Source organism: Mytilus californianus, unplaced genomic scaffold (genome assembly GCF_021869535.1).
Source record: "Mytilus californianus isolate M0D057914Y unplaced genomic scaffold, xbMytCali1.0.p SCAF_2, whole genome shotgun sequence".
NCBI classification, from domain to species: domain Eukaryota; kingdom Metazoa; phylum Mollusca; class Bivalvia; order Mytilida; family Mytilidae; genus Mytilus; species Mytilus californianus.
In genome coordinates this window covers 124,172,756-124,185,326 of record NW_026262668.1, presented here as the reverse complement: position 1 = coordinate 124,185,326, position 12,571 = coordinate 124,172,756, and the positions used below count along the sequence as shown (strand labels likewise).

General features: G+C 30.0%; 1 protein-coding gene across 2 annotated transcripts in view; it reads right to left on the bottom strand.

Moving 5' to 3' along the window:
- The window catches only part of LOC127730896 (fibroblast growth factor receptor 3-like), a 56,708-nt gene extending 44,981 nt beyond the window's left edge, over positions 1 to 11,727 (bottom strand). For both annotated transcript variants that reach the window (XM_052239504.1, XM_052239500.1), the window contains exons 1-3: positions 11,631 to 11,727; positions 10,428 to 10,517; positions 7,659 to 7,727 (exon numbers count right to left, since the gene is read on the bottom strand). The gene's annotated coding sequence lies outside the window, so the exon portion shown is untranslated. The remainder of the gene's footprint in view (positions 1 to 7,658; positions 7,728 to 10,427; positions 10,518 to 11,630) is intronic.
- Positions 11,728 to 12,571: the final 844 nt, after the last annotated feature.

Here is a 12,571-nt window from a genome sequence, read left to right as displayed (position 1 = left end):
CCTTAAAACTAGAAAAAATGTTAAAGCAGAAGCTATGAAAATGTATTTGTCAGGAGTTAAAATTATCACTAACAATATGAAGAAAAGTGGTGGATTTGTACCGGTTAATACAAATCTGGGTATGCATTTGACTTATACCTCCTTTTATTATGCTTGAAATTTTAAGATGGTATACTCAAGGATTTGTATAGTATTTACTATACAAATCCTTGGTATACTCATCTCATATATATATAAAATGTCAACTCAAATTTAGCCAATTAACATTTTTTCCCTCATCATTTTTTTTTTGTTTACTGTCAAATCAGTTTACTGTATAATCCTTCTTTAGAAAACTCATTTTCAGATATAGTGAAATTATAAGTGAATTGATAAAAACATTTTGCATATTATTTGCCATGGACCTTAAATCACATGGCATAGTTCTGATTTCTACGGTATGGAACTAATACAATGGTCTTTCTTAGCCTTAGCAAACTCCATACATGTATATGTGATATATTTACATGATCATATGATACCTAGAAACAATATATTTCCTATTTACTGTGATAGAGAAACCACTTAATTATTTAAGCACTTTCTTCCTAGTGTCTTAAGTGATCATTAATATGAACTGACCACTTTACTTTAAAGGAAGATGATGAGCAAAGGATGTGAAAATGTACCACACAGTATAAAATGTTCACATCGAGCTTGATACAAAATTCCAGGAAGCTCTGATTTAGAGCCCCTGACACAAATGATACCAAAATTTCATACATGGCCATTTACATGTGTAAGAATATATAGGTTTTTAAAATTTATGAGTGATGAATATGAAAACAAATAATATGGTATAGCATACTCAAATGAAGCTTCATCTACCAAATTTCAGGAATCTCTGTCTTGTGGGTACTGACAGGCAGTAGGACAGTGGTAAACCAGTATACCCCTCCTTTGCTGCAGGGAAAAATTATACAATGTAATAACCAAGATTAAATTGTGTGTTGAATCATTTGCAATCTGTCATACAGTCAGTGTGTCTTTTTGTTTTTCTTTATTGTTGTCTCTTTGACCTATACCTCACATTTACTCTAATTTATATTGAATAAATGGGGAATGTGTACATGGGACACAGATGATGCCCCCGCTTGCATATCATATAAAGTTATAAAGGGACATAACTGAAGAACGGTAAAAGTAATAAGTTTCATAACATTTGGTTGAGGCAAACTTAAGTTAGAGAACGGAAACGATAAATCCAGCAATTTTTCCATTGTAAAGGTGCATAACTCTAGAACAGTAAAAGTGACACCACCAAAATTCAAACTTGATCTGTATTTTGTGGTAATAAGCATTGTGTATAAGTTTCATATCATTTGGTTGAGACAAACTAAAGTTAGAAAACGGAAACAAAAAATTCAGCAATTTTTCCTTTATTAAAGGGGCATAACACTAGAACGGTTAAAGTGACGCCACCAAAATTCAAACTTGATCTGTGTTTTGTGGTAATAAGCATTTTGTATAAGTTTCATAACATTTGGTTAATGCAAACTAAAGCTAGAGAACAGAAACCAACTTTGGGACATACGGACGTACATACGAACAGATGGACAGATGTACAGACGGTCAAGGGTAAAACTTAATGCCCCCTCTGCTACGGTGGGGGCATAAAAATCAGAGCTGAGGACACAAACTTGAAGCACACATCATTTTCTATGACTATGAAATGTATTATTTTTAGGTTGGGGAATCTAGTTTAAGTCGGGATCAATTTGAGTTTAACAGGTAGTAAAAACATTTTCTACTCAAGCATAGAAATTATGAATGTAGACAGAAAGTCACAGGACAAAATGTCACAATTCAGTTATTGAAGAGTCACAAATCTGATAGGACACTATTGTACAGTAAAATGTTTGAATTTAATGTTTAACAGAATATCATTTCTTTTCACTTTCTTAAAAGATGTTTGGAACTTTCATTGGTAAATAATTGATATAAATTTTGTTTTGAAATATTGAAATAAGGTTTTAAAGGTGTAATGTAATAATCTGTCCAGAAAGCTGATTGACAGGATATATATAAATATTTAATTGAAGCTGTTTGATTATTTTATCAGTCTTCTTTAAAAAATTGTTATAAAAACTTGACAGTGTTACAAAAACCAGCAGATTTATACAAAACCACATGATTTGCAAGTGCATTCCTTCAATTTCCTACTCATTAAAAGATGTTGCATTATTCTGAAACATGATATATTTTCTTCGAGACTTTTTTCCATACATCAGGGACATATAATTCATATACTATAAAATCAGAAATTATTGCGATTTTTTAAGAATAAAAAAAAATGCGATATTTATCATTGCAATATAAGAAAATCTGCATACAGTTAATATCTGTATCAGATATCAGAATGCGAGTTCTTATTATTGGGATATTCACCTAGTAGCATCATTATTAAAAATATATATTAAACAAGAATGTGTCCAAAGTACACGGATGCCCCACTCACACTATCATTTTCTATGTTCAGTGGACCGTGAAATTGGGGTCAAAACTCTATAAATTTGGCATTAAAATTAGAAAGGTCATATCATAGGGAACATGTGTACTAAGTTTCAAGTTGATTGGACTTCAACTTCATCAAAAACTACCTTAACCAAAAACTTTAACCTGAAGAGGGACAGACGAATGGATGGACGAACAGACGCACAGACTGAAAAACATAATGCCCATAGGTGGGGCATAAAAATATACATAACAAATTTACTATTTTGTTGTTCTCATAATTGCGACTTTTCCTGTGACTTTTTCCCTACATTCAAAGAACTATATCCTTTGCATAATAAAAATTTTGATAAATCTTCATTTATCAAGGCTAATGAACAATTTCCTAAACTGTGAAATTCACAGTTTACAAAAGGAATATATGTGATAAAAAGAAATTATTTCAAGAACTTTCTCTTGTATATTCAAACAATTATAAACAAATTATTTGTGACTTTTTGTCCTATCAAAACCTTTCTGTCCTGACTTTATGTCTGCTTACCGAAAATATCATCAATGTTTCAAGGAATCAAACTGCCTTTTTCAATCCATTTTTACATAGTTTAATATTGTCAAGTCTACAATGGCTTGTCAATTATGCATACATAATCTGTATTTTGCTCATTAAATGACCTGTAATATTATTAGGAATACATCACCTCTTTTACTGACCAAAGAAAAGAGGACCATCCTATCTGGTCTACAAATGACATATCTCTATATAATGAGATAAATCAGTATTAGAGATTAAAGATTTCTTTTAAAGCTTGTTAACCCTCCCAGCTGGATACATTACCTGTCAGGGGTACTAGGTCAATTAAATTACACAGGTGAATAGATATAAACAGGTAAAAAGTCAAATTTGAGTCAAGTTATTGGCAGTGTATTACAAAAATCACACTCAATGTGTCAAGAGATTTCACCTGTTTTGACAAATACTATACATTATAACTTTCAACAATTGCCATGTTAAAGTGTTAAGGTTATTTCAATTTCAGATTTCAGCTGTCACATTTTACAACATCAAATTAGCAAACAGTTTTTTCTTACCTTTTTTTAATAATTGGTTCTTTAAAATCATATTACTTAAGAGAATCAAAGTACTGAAGTACTGAACATCGGATGACCACAAGTTCTTGAGGATGGTCAAAAGCACTTGTCTCAGAAAAAAACAACATATCTCTTTACCTAAAACTGAGGTTAATGTACAGAGATATATTTTTTTCTAGACAAGTTCGTGCGTGGATGATGAATAAATGACAGGAAATTCAACTTCACCGTAATAACTATTATATTGTAGTGATACAAATCAGTATACACTGAGTTGTTGTTTATATTATATTAAAATAACAGTTACATATATATATGATTTGAATCCATTTGTATATCATTCTATTCTACTATTCTAAAAATAATGCAATGCAAGTGCATGGTGGACACTTTTCTGTAAATATTCGATTTTTCTAAGATTGGATACGAGTAGGCATTCATATTTTCCCGCAAAATCAATTACAGAGTTACCGGTCCTTGACGGTATTTTCACAAAACGTTCTTTGAGATATTCTTCCGCATGCTTTAACACAATTTTTCGGTACGTGTGCATTGATATTATCAATGATTTTTTACTTATATATATATATATCTAACTACAAAACATTTTCATATTATTAATTTATGTTGTAAACAAAAATATTTTTATCAGTATTCATTGAAGAGATGTATTTATATCAAACGATAAGGAATGTTATTTTGCACTCGTTTATGTGCGCGTATTTATCATGTTTATAGATCGGTTACAAACCCAAAACTAATTTACATAATGGCAATCTAGGCGATAGCAATACATCGGGATGACCTCAAGGTCATCGCGATGTAATAATAAGTTTCCTCTAATTTGCAACTTGTATGACCTTTCACTAACTGTCAATCACATAATTAAATTGATTTTTAAGAAGTTCATTTAATTACACACCTTTTTTAATAATCAGACGTATATATTTCTCTGAAGAAACACTCTTGTCGAATGAAAATCAATTCGGATTCAGAAAATCGCACTCGACAACTGATAGTCTATTTACTTTAAACTAATTTTTAAAATTTTTAAATTTAGAAATAATCAACTGTTCTGTGGATTTATAGACTTTGAAAAGGCATTGGACAAGGTTTGGAGAGAGGTTCTCTGGTATAAACTACTTTTAGATGGTATTAAAGGAATAATATATCATGTCATTCTAAATATGTACATAGATATTAAGTCTTGTATTAAATATAATAATCACAAATCAGACTATTTCTCATGTGATATTAGGGTAAGGAAAGGTGAGAATTTATCAGACTATTTCTCATGTGATATTAGGGTAAGGAAAGGTGAGAATTTATCAGACTATTTCTCATGTGATATTAGGGTAAGGAAAGGTGAGAATTTATCAGACTATTTCTCATGTGATATTAGGGTAAGGAAAGGTGAGAATTTATCAGACTATTTCTCATGTGATATTAGGGTAAGGAAAGGTGAGAATTTATCAGACTATTTCTCATGTGATATTAGGGTAAGGAAAGGTGAGAATTTATCAGACTATTTCTCATGTGATATTAGGGTAAGGAAAGGTGAGAATTTATCCCCTTTTCTGTTTGCTCTCCTTTTGAATGACTTGCAAGATAATTTAGACACGGAAAATCTTGAGGGTCTAAACAAGATTTCAGATTTACTAGAAGATAAGTTGAACATTTACCTGAAACTTTTTGTCCTCTATGCAGACAACACGGTCCTTATGTCTGAATCAAAAGAAGACTTACAAAAAATACAGAAATTTAAGAAAGTACTGTAATATATGGAGACTGAAGGTAAATGTTAATGTTACCAAAGTCATGGTATTTTCAAGGGGAAGACCTAGTGCAGATTTAAAGTTTTCTTTAAATGGGGCAGATATATAAAGATAGTTCATGAATTATATTATCTAAGTTCAGAACCACAAATCATGAACTACCTTTAGAAACAGGACGCGGGAATAAAAGGGGAAAATACAATATGTTTGAAATGTAATAATAACTGTATTGAAGATGAATATCATATCATTCTGGAATGTAAAACATTTGAAATTGACAGAAAAACCTCAAAGAAATTATGAGTTGTATAAATAAGTTTAAATTAGAAAAACTATGTAGATTCATACACAAAATAGATAAATCATTTGTTCTCTAGGCAATAACATAACCCCCCATTTTGCATATATTGTACAGAATGATATATGCGTATGTGGGTATTTACAGATAATTGTTGTATGCTTGTGTGTATGTTTGTGTGTATGATGTTATTATGATTAAGTTTGTTTTCATCGCTATATGTATGTGTATATCTCTGAACCATTTTAACTTATGGTTTATGAGAATAAAGATTACTATTTTATTACTATTTTTTTTCAATTCTATTAAAACACTGTTCTAATAACATCATATTCATAAGTAATAAGGATAATCCAATTAATTTTGTTGATTAGATAATTTACAGCTGAGGAGTCATATAATCAGTGACATGTGCCCTTATTATTTTATAAAAAAATAATAAATATCTATTTAAGTTTGTTTTCAAAATCTACCACTCAAATAAACAGCTTGCAACGAATATATACATTTGTCCTTTGTGCATATACGATGACTATAAAGAGCCCTGAGTGCCTTCAGGAAGTTCTGAGCAGTGTTTAGACGTAACCAAGCTTTTCTCCTGACCTTAGTATTTTCCTTCATTAAACAACTTACTGAATTTATTAAAATTCACAAAAAGTATCTATTCCAATTGCACTAACTCCAACATACAAATGGCCAACCAGGGGATTTAATACTCTCCTAATAATTCAAACTCTTTCGTATTATCATTTACTTATCTATGCTACATATGTCACCATCATTAGATTAATTTGACCAATATGTCTAACTATTGTCAATGACACCCTGACCATGAGGCTTGTTTAATATATCATTTGTAAATAATACATGTACCTTTTGGTTATATAGAACACGATAAACTTTCACATTCCTGTCCTATACACAAGGTATCCTTCAAACCTGACTTTGTTAATTTAGGTAGATTTTTCCCCCCCTGAATCTTATATAGTAATATATAATGTTGTTATTTGTATAACCTTTTCATGTAGTTCAATGCTACTCTTTTACTATTGTATATATATATGTAATAAGACAACTCATTTATCTCATGCAAAATGATATTTTTGATTTGGAATATTTGCAAACAGAAAAATAACCTCATTACCTTTTTGAAGTATAGTGGTGCTCTCAACTGCACACTTTCCCAAAATTACGGAATACCTGTATCTTTTAACACATGTGACCTCAGATTCCTAATCCTAAAACTAAATACATGTATTTCCTGACTTGGCCAGTCTATAATTTAGCATGTTCCCTTGGGGCAGATTAACCTCACAAAGATAATTAGCTATTAATTCATAACTCTTGGGTTAACAGTGTGATAACATTCCTTTGATATATCTTGTTCAACAACTTTATAACATATTAATTACCATATTTATCTTATACTTAATTGTTTATTTGAAACTGATAAGACATGACCTAAAAGATAACTAAATAAGGTTTGTGTGGAAAAAATAGTGTATCAAAATATATTTAATTTTTTACAGTATATAAAGATATTATTAATTAAAACAAGGATTTTTATAGTACTATACAAATCCTTGATTAAAAGAAATTATTTAACAAATTCACACTGAGCATATAAATTCATTTACCATCATAAAAAATATTTCAAATGATTAATTTCTTTGAATATGAAAATGAAAAGAATTGATAATTTCCTGTCAAAACTGTTAAAATAATTAATATACTACAATCAAAAGTATTTTCAAAAATAGAAAGTAAAAAAATTAAATACAACCTTGACTTTTCAACTGTTGAAAGAAATGGAAAATGACCGATATTTCCTGATTTATTACAGGCACTCTAGAAAGAGTAATGAAAGATTTTATGGTACCCAAATTCCCATTTTACATTTAGGAATCCAGAAAACTGTAATTTTCAGCACATTATATTACCTTTGCTATAAAATGATTGAAAGACACTTTAAAAATGCTTAAACATTTAAATACATACTATACCTCTTCAGTAACAGTTATTTGGTTATTCCAAATTTGCAACAGAAGTTCACCAGTAAAGTATCCTTTGTTCTGAAATTACCAAAATTCTTGTTATTTAATAAATTCACAAGTTTAAATCTTTTGTGAAAAATATTTTGATCATTTTCAAAACCAAACATGCATCAATAATTCAAATTCTCTATATTGTATTTTAAATCATAAATTTTACCTTATTTGTTAAAAAGTAATCTACATCTAGAATCACCTTATACAATGCACCATGTGTGGTCCTATTAATACCCACATAAGTTTGTTATCACAATACCACCCCTTTATCTCTTATTGATTATTAATCAGGGAAAAGCTTAATGTTAAAGTTTCCTATGTCTTAACATAGATCAATAGCCAACAGTTTCTCCAAACCCATCTCAACTGTCAGTCTTAATTCTAGGGATCAAAAATCTATCTGACTGTGAAATTGACGTCCATTATTGGACAGTAAATTTCAGATGATGTTAGTTATTAAAAGTTATAATTATCCTGTGTAATTATCTTTTACTGTGGTAGTTTATTGAGAGAAAAACAAATGCTGGTAGTAGGAAAACTGTTAGTGAGCAATGTCAATTTAAAGATTGGCAGTTCGTATAAGATTGTCTTAATATGCCTAATATAATTTACCAACAAAAAATTAGATAATAAAATCAACTCTGTTGGCTTGCCATCAAATCCAATTTTTAACAAAAAAGGGATATGTTTAAGAAACAAATATTACTTTGAGTATGTCATACTAAATTATTGATTAAATTTTAACATTTTTGTATTAATTTATGTAAAAAGATTGTGTTTTTTAGACAAGTATCTGAAATTTTATTTTACTTGTAACTGTTTTTTTTTTTGTCACATGGAGTTGTGCTTTTTCTAAATTGTGTTTTATTTTTGTTCCTCTATGTTCATCAATTAAGATTAAAACAGGTGGAGGGTTATGTGAAAAAAAAACCTACCCGGTAGTTAACTTCACATTTCGTAAATGCTTGTGTCCCTAGTAAGGAACCTTGACTGTGATTGTCTTAGATATTGCTATATATGTACAGCTACGAGTACTCATGATTCTTAATCCTGTTTATAACTTATATTTTGGCATTGTACAGGTCATGCTTTTTTCAGACTGTTTATGACATCTTTACACTAAATCAGTTGGATGTTTACTGATTGATACTTCATCTGGGATAACATGATTTATTTATAAGTTGTAATTGACTTTGAATAAGCTTTCAGTATGTGAGAACTCTTATATGAGTGCTTTATGTCTATTGTTTTTATGTTAGTTGTTTTTCATTGTATAATACCAATCTATTGAGTTAAGCTAATTGCAACTGATTCTTAGTTTGTTCTTATGTTGTGCTATTACACCACTGTTCAAGGTTAGGGGAGGGTTGAGCTCCAAACAACATGTTTAACCCCACCCCCACATTCTTTATGTGCCTGTCCCAAGTCAGGAGCCTGTAATTCAGTGGTTGTTGTTGGTTTATGTCTGTCATATTTGTTATTTGTAAAATGTATTGATATAAATTTTGGTCCTGAGTTTAAATTGTTTCATATTTTTCATGTTAGGGCCTTTTATAGCCAATTATACAGTATGGGTTTTTCTCATTGTTGAAGACCGTATTGTGACCAAAAATTGCTCACGTTATCATCATTTTAACTCTGGTAGATAGTTGTCTCCTTATTTTTATATTGAGTTTTATCATATGAATTTTGTTTTTAAATGAATTAGGCATTGATGGCAGATTTTTGATCTGTTGAATCTATTAACAACTTGTTTTGACACATTGTATAGACTCAAGTCTATTGTTGATGACTGTATGTTCACCTCTAGGAGTCTTTTGGTTATTTGTGCGGTTGGGTTGCTGTCTCATTTCTCACATATTCTTTTATTCAATATCAATATTTTAGCCTGAAAGAATGTTTAGTTTATAACATTTTATAAAGTTTCAGTGAATAATTTGAAAGCTAAAAAGTCTATATATTTACTTCACTATTGGTAGGACCTTATCAAAGTACATTTCCATTAAAAAAAATGCTCACAAAAATTCTCCACAAATAGCTTTTAACACTGTTTCTTTGTATCCCAAGGGTAAAAATAGAAATGTGCAGAGAGGTAATATAGCATGAAATATATTAGTTTGAGAAGCTTTACCAGAAAATTGAATGTAATCATATAAGGTAACAGTTGTTAACAAATTGCTGATGTTATTTTGTTAAGTTGTTGGGAAATATTGATTGTAAGCCTACTGTAATGAAGGCAAATTACAATATTAATTGTGTGTCCCTGCAGATGACAATACATTCCCATTTACTGTCTTATGGAATCGCTGTTAGGTGTAGTCACTATATGTTTACCATTACAAGATGTAAGAATTAACGTGGGATAAAACTGGCAATCACCTGCTACTCACTCTTAGTTTACAATTAGAAATCAATATTCTTAATAAATTTTATAGTGCTGACTTAAGAGTAACCATTAAGCCTTTCACATTCACACTGTTATACTTAGCTTTCTTACCTATGACGGATTGATTGAATGATTGGTGTCCTTTAACACCACTTTCAGCACTATTGTGTTATTTTGTGGCGATCAGTTATTATTGGTGGAGGAAGTCAGAGTGCCTTGAGTGAACCACCTAACTTTGGTTGGAAAACTGACAATCCTAGTCAATTAAGAATGGAGTGCCTATGATGGAAGTCTGGGAAGGAGAGAATTAGATGGATAACATTAACAATTGTAAATACCTTTATATCTTGTCTACTGAAGACCTTTTTTAACTTAATTGTCTGGAAAAACAAAATTGCCTATTTTCAGCTTCATAGAGGAGCATAACTCTGGAATGGAAAACAATAAATCAAGTCAAATTTGTACTAGATCAGTGTTAAAAGGCCTGTAATAACACTTACAAATTTCAAATCATTTGGTGTGGGCTTAAACCAATTAAAGGATGGACCGATGTCCATGGGTATAAATATATACATGTTTCCACTTGGTAGAGGCTTAAAAAATCACTTTAGTTAAACAGGAAGGCCTACTTATTCATTAAAAGTACTCATCAACCATATCTATTGGAAAAGGAACAACAATTGTTTTCAAAATTGAGGAATAAACAACAACTTCTGCTCATTGAAAATCTATGACCTGTTATTTTTTTTAAAGTTTATAGTAACAGTACACCGTCAGATTTTTATTAAATTTTGAAGCAATTTTTTCTTTGCATTCTTTAAAAACTCAACTTGTTTTACAGATTTGACCTTACCTTAAAGGTTCCTAAGATATTATATATTAGTTGGAGGTCAACTCCCTTAATTCTACTTTATCATTACGTATTTCATGTTGTTCTTATTGCCGGAAGAAAAATAAATAGAATCTCTTTTACCTGATGTATAAAATCATTTTTTCTCATTCATTTTGGAATTTGGATATTTTCAAGCCCCCCTAAAAATATTCAGATAGTTACTGATTATGTATGAAAGATAGTTGATGAGATTCTGATAGCTACAGACTCTGTATCAAGTATTTACTAAATATCTTTGCAAAGATTAAGATAGAATTATAACATGCTTCATGTATCACTAATTATCTATTAGCAGATTCTGATTATAAATAGATTGGCTCAGGTAAATTATACCTGAGTCTGTATGTAAGGTTAGAGTAGATAGTTCATTTAATACTTTAATTAACCAATTAACTTAGATCTTTTTGATTAATCTAAAGATAACATTGAATATTTATACTTTGTAATCATATACCCTGTATTTGCTTATGAAAATAAGGTAATGGTAATTTTATATACATTTTAAGAAAGTTATTAAGTAAAACTTTACTTTGATTCAGCATATTTCAATGAAAAATTACAAACATTTAAGCCTTGATTTTTATATATACAATATCTGCATATTTATATGCTATTATATGAATGTATCAGAACATTTAAAAATACTTACTTTACAATGGTTTCCTCTATATCCAGCAGTGTGTCAAAACACCCCATTTGACAATAACCTTTGTACCTCACAGACCTTCTTTACACCTGCAATTCATTCACAATATCAATTACTATTATTATAACAGTAGCTACATTCTTTGTGTGTAAGTCACAGAAACTTCATTCAGTTTGACAGGGTCACGGTAAATCTCATTTCAATGTTCAATTTTATACAACTGTGTTTTTTAAATTTACTATTGTACTTGTGTATTTCATAAAGGTCCAAACATGCCCTTGTAGTTTATGGGTTTGATTTGAATTATCAATATTCTTATAAGGTCAAGACACAAATAATGCGTGAACTACTGATTCACTACTGCTCACTACTTTATATCCCTGCTCTCTAGTGAAAGGAAATACATGTACCAAACTATGTGGAATCAGATGACAAAAAGTATATAAGTACTCAGCGGAAACATCTGCTTAATCATGATGTATTGTTTTATGTGTACATGTTATGCTGCCCATCAAGGGCCCTTGATTGGAATAATAAATATTCTTATTCTTATTCTTATTCTAGTACTCAGTTAAGGTTATCAATATCAAACTTGAAATCAAATATCAAGAAAATATGATCTGAAAAATGCAACAAAAAATAAATAAAGGTATCAATGTTAAACAACATACATGTATGCAGCAAACAGATTGAAGATAAGTGACAGATCTGAAAATGTGTCATGTGTGATGGCTTACCTAAATGAAGCTTGGTACAAATATCAAGAAACTATAATTTAGAGTTGCTGAGAAAAATGTGATAAAAATGTGTTAAAGACAGAAGGATTGACAGAGGTAAACAACCACACCCCAGCTTCAATCATGAAGTTCCCAACATCATTAAACTTTATGATTAACATACCAGTAATGAATATTATATTTCTTTTTCTCCAAAAGTTTTTCATG